Here is a 4975-nt window from a genome sequence, read left to right on the forward strand (position 1 = left end):
GGAGTACGTATTCTAAGGTGTTGTATTTCGTAATGTTTTGGGCAGGTTTAATAGTATAATTAATTAATTAATAGTTTAATTTGTTAATTGATGTTACCTTTTGTATTTAAGTAGTTTATTTTTTTCAGTGTATTTGTCTGAGGAAGTGCACGTACTGAGGGTGCATGAAAGCACTTACAAATAAATTTGTGGACTTGTTTTAGTGAACTGAGGATTTCTTCTTTCTTCCTGTTCGGGGTTCTACATCTATTAGTTTGGTAACATTCACATCTAGGAAGTCAATATTGAATAAGTCTACCTTTCCTGAGAATATCAAACCAAACATGTTGTTATTAAGATAATCAATAATTTCCTGTCACAATTCTAAAGGTTTGAACCAAATACACCAGCAATCATCTAAAAAAATGGTGCCACATAATCAGATATTTTTGAAACAATTATTGTCATTGTACATCAGAAGCATCTCCACATAGCTCACAAATAAATCAGCAGAAATGGGGGCAAAAGTTGCCCCCATTGCAGTACCTTTAATCTGAAGGAAACACTCATCCTTATATAAAAAAAAATATGTTCCAAGACAATGCCCAGTAGTTTTAACAAAAACTCAGTATGTGAATCGGAGTAAATTTTAGAAAACCATAACCAGTACTTAGCCATTATACAATGACTGCATGTCTAATGTACATAAATAAGAGCCATTAGATATTTGACATCATTCATTAACCTTAAAAATTCAGTAATGTCTTTAATCCGAGCTCTCACTAACTGTAACAAAGGTTTTAACTGATATTCTAAATAACCAGACAGTGGTTCTGTAAGACAGCCACATACAGACACTATAGGTCTGCCGGTGGATTATCAATTGATTTGTGTATATTAGGTAATATGTAAAAATATTGCAGTCTTGGATCTTCCACTATCAATTGCTGTTACATCACATCAGAAATTAACCCACCTTTTTTAGCCTCATTCAAAAATTATCAATATTCCTTTTAAAATCCACCCCTGGATCAATAGATAACCTACAATATGAAGTATTATCACCCATCTGTCTTAAAACTTGTTTCTCATAATCATTAGAATCCCACAATACTATCGCACAACCTTTATCGGCGTTCACAATTACAAGTTCATTCAATGCTAAACCTTCTAATGCAGTTTTATTTTCTAGGTTATATCCATAATTTAAAAAAAATGGTATTTTTACTTACATGAAGTTCACTTATCACCAGTTTAAAACCTTAACAGCTGGATTTTTTAAACCTGAAAAAAGTTTTGGGTATATTAGCTGCATTTTGCCTTTGGGTATAAAAATACTTCAAATTCAAAGTACGATAAAAATCTTTAATGTCCAAAACACTGGAAAATTCAGAGACATAAAAAGATGGAACATATCCCAAGCCTTCATTTAATACTCGAATTTCTACATCAGATAAATCAGCTGTAGAGAGGCTAACAATCAAATAATTTTCATTCAAATTATTAACAGTCACATTTGGGCCAATGTCCGGAATGTTGCTTCGATGATTTCTCCTGTGTTTCCGTCCAGCTCTTCTAAGGGCCCCTTCTGGTCTTAGATCTTTTGTTGCTAGATGAATTCATATCCATTAAATCACCAATATCATAGACTTGCCTTCTTTTTTCTCCCCTCTGCCAACATTTCTTTCAAAGGTGAGCAGATTTATTGACTGTAATTGACCACCTACACACTTCTCAACCTTCCATCTACAGAATGTGGAACATTACCCCTTATAATGTGGAACAGATGGGCAAACGTGGAACACTACTAACAGCTTGCTAACAACTTCCACTAGAAAGCTTATAGGATGATTAGTGTGTTACTTTATACTTATTAAGCATTCTTTTGATGAATGAATATAATTCAGTAGTATTTCATTGAATGTGTGACACACCCTTTCAATATGGAACATAGACATTTCAAGACTCAAAGTGTGGAATGTTCCTTGTAATGAGATAAACGTGATAGGCATGACGACAAAGTATCCCAAGCAGCAATCCTCTCCAAAGTAGTTCGTCTATAAGAGAAGTTGTAATTTTTGGCAAATAATTTCATGGTTAGGCACTTTAGAAAGCTCCTAGTTGTAAAAAAATGCACATTTGCGCACTAGTACTTTAGATCTTGGAAAGGCAAATGAAAAAAGAAATATGCAACTATTATGTTCATGAGATCTCCGAGTATCCACTAGGTGTAGGAATATACTACCTTACATGAATGCATATGTGTGGATGTGTCCTAGAACATGTACCCGACCCACACATTACCAAAACCAAACGAGATCACCTTATACTTCACTTCTTCGCACTCATTAACGATCTTGACATTTTTCGAAAAAGACCATTAACCCCTTGCCAGATATATAACATCCGGCAAAGGCTTAAGCCAGTCCTTAGTTACTGCACCACTGTCTGGACGCCTTTAGAGTTCACTTCCTGTGCGTTTGATTCACTGTAGTACTTACTCTTCGATAAACACACGCACAGCGGAACTCAGAGATTACTGATACAAGGAATACCTGAGTATGTGTTAACGCATCCTGGTAATATGTAACTTATTTACTATTTTGCATACTAGTTTTTTTATATAAAATATGTGGTTCGTGGATTTACACGGAGAGTAGATGTGAAGGCCTAATTGAGACTTTCTTTGAAATTATTGGTACAGATCTTTATTGAAGATTTTAGACTTTTGCCTAATAACTTGAAACACTTGTAGAGAAGTTGTTTTGCTTGCATAGTGTCGCTTCTAATTATTTGTTTAGTTTTTGCTGGTTGTGATTTCTTTCTTTTATAACGAAGGTAGCATTTCCAGTATTAGTGAAATATTTTATTTTGCGCTGCAGCTGCTAAGATGCGAGAAACGTGACAACGAATTCTTGCAGTTTGAACATGTTTGGTTTTCTTATCTTCGTGTGTTTACACCGTAGCAGTAAAAAGTGATGCCACTGATTGGTGTTGTGAATGTAGCAGCTAGGTTAATGTGGTTTGTTCACTCGAATAAATTTCCGTAATTTTAGTGTTAGCTGATTAAACAAAATTGTGTCTATGCAATGCATTGCTGTGGATATGTAGACTAACACCGCTATAATCTGCCTTGTCACTCTCAGCATCAGACACTGAGACGGAAACAAAATTGTTTGTTTCAGACAAACCACGTCAGAGACACTTTTTAAATGATAGAATCACGCATGAGGAAAGTTGGTAAAAAAAAAGAGTACATACATTTTCTGAAGTCAAAAAGTATGTAACTCTAAAGAATGTCGTTATGTTCAGTTGTGATTATAATCCACCACATATTGCTCATCTTCATGGTGTTCAGGTTGGCTGAGTGGTGGTAATAGTTGCTGTGCTTGGGTTATAACCATATTTGTGGGAGGTTGGCATACCTCAAGTGTACTTCATTACGAGGAACATACCTCATTTAGGGTCTTAAAAAGTTCACGCTCCTCGAAGTTCCACATTGAAAGACTCTGTCACACCTTCAGTGTTAGGAATTTTTTTTTTAAAGTGAAATCTATTGTAAATAGAAATGAAATTATTAATTCATTAAAAGTTTTTTATAAGTAAAACTAGAATATTTTAACCATACTATGATCTTCCTAGTTGAAGTTGTTAGTAAGCCAGTAGTATATGTTCCACATTTTTCCCATTTGTTCCACATTGAGGGCTAGTGTTCTTCATTTTGGAGATAGAAGGTTGAGAGCTATGGGTTAAGTTGTTGACCTTGCAAACACAAGGTGCAGGGCTTGATTTCTCACTTGGGGTAATTGGCTAGGCTTAAAATGGCCCTTAAGGGCAGTTAGCCTAGTACAAATCTATGATCTAAAAATCACTGATTTTAGGAGGGCAAAGCAATACTGGGACAAAATCAAGGTCAGTGGTGATGTACACTTGCAGAGTTTATATTGTACAGAACCCCTTTTGTAGTTAATGAAAACTCAGGTTGGAAAGACTGAAATATTTACTTTCAGTGTATTACACTATTTTTATTTTTCATGTCATTAAGTGGGGTGTAGTAGTTGCCTCTGTTTTCAGACCTGTATATTAGTGCAACCAAAAGCACTTGTTTTTATTTTGTGTCAATAAATAAACTTATTTTAGGATGTAATATGTGCTCATGTGAATGGGGGGCTCATAACATGGGTAATGGTCCTTTTAATAAGATCGGCTAATAAGGTGTGTGGCTGTTGAATGCTTTTTTTCACATCTGCAGTCTTTACTGACTTAGCTTTCATGAAATATTTGGAAGGTGGAGTGTGATACACACTTTGGGGCAGTACTCGTTGTTTTCCATAAAATGGGCTGCAGAAGATCACTTGCTAATGTTGTTTTCAGTGGCAAATACATTGCTTACATTGTTTTGTTTGCAGGTGTAATTTTTGTTATTTTTAAAGTGGCGTGTGTAGTTAGCTTTTAGTTGGTATGTACACACCACAGGGGTGGGAGGTAAAATTGTTGGCTGTGACCCCACAATACATTTACCCAGAGTGGTTGCAGTGTTGGGAAGTTGTAGGCAAAAGTTAAAATTTGTTGGGCATTTTTTTTCTGTTGAGTTGAGATGTATCAACAAGTAGGAAGCTTTTTACCTACTGTGTGGGTAGCCTATAGAAGCCATTCAGTAGTTAGTGCAGTTAATTAGGTTAGTGAAAGTATACAAAGTAAGAGGAGATAAATTCATGTGATACCGGACAACCCATTTAGTTCTCTGCCTTATATTTGTTGGTTGCTAGCATAGACTCAAGCTTCCTCATACCCTTGCATAGGGTAATATGGTAATTCGAAAATAAATAAGATTGATTACATATCTAAAAGGTTCATAAGTCAGATGCCATTAGTGCGATGCTTCTCTCTACTGTATTGCTAAAAAGACATGGTCAATTCTCTATATTGCATGCCACTGGAAGCTTTGTAGAAGACAGCTCGCAAGAAAGTCTTTTAAATTCCATACCGTGTAGGC

At 35.4% G+C, this 4975-nt stretch overlaps 1 protein-coding gene across 2 annotated transcripts in view; it reads left to right on the top strand.

Moving 5' to 3' along the window:
* Window positions 1–1277: 1277 nt before the first annotated feature.
* LOC122790403 (protein dispatched homolog 1-like) overlaps window positions 1278–4975 on the top strand; it is a 501178-nt gene continuing 497480 nt past the window's right edge. The window contains exon 1 of one of the 2 annotated variants that reach the window (XM_044057924.1): window positions 1278–2558. The gene's annotated coding sequence lies outside the window, so the exon portion shown is untranslated. The remainder of the gene's footprint in view (window positions 2559–4975) is intronic. The other variant, XM_044057930.1, reaches the window with a different exon arrangement.

The sequence above is a fragment of the Protopterus annectens genome, chromosome 1.part2 (genome assembly GCF_019279795.1).
Source record: "Protopterus annectens isolate FY-2018-M chromosome 1.part2, PAN1.0, whole genome shotgun sequence".
Lineage (NCBI taxonomy): Eukaryota > Metazoa > Chordata > Ceratodontiformes > Protopteridae > Protopterus > Protopterus annectens.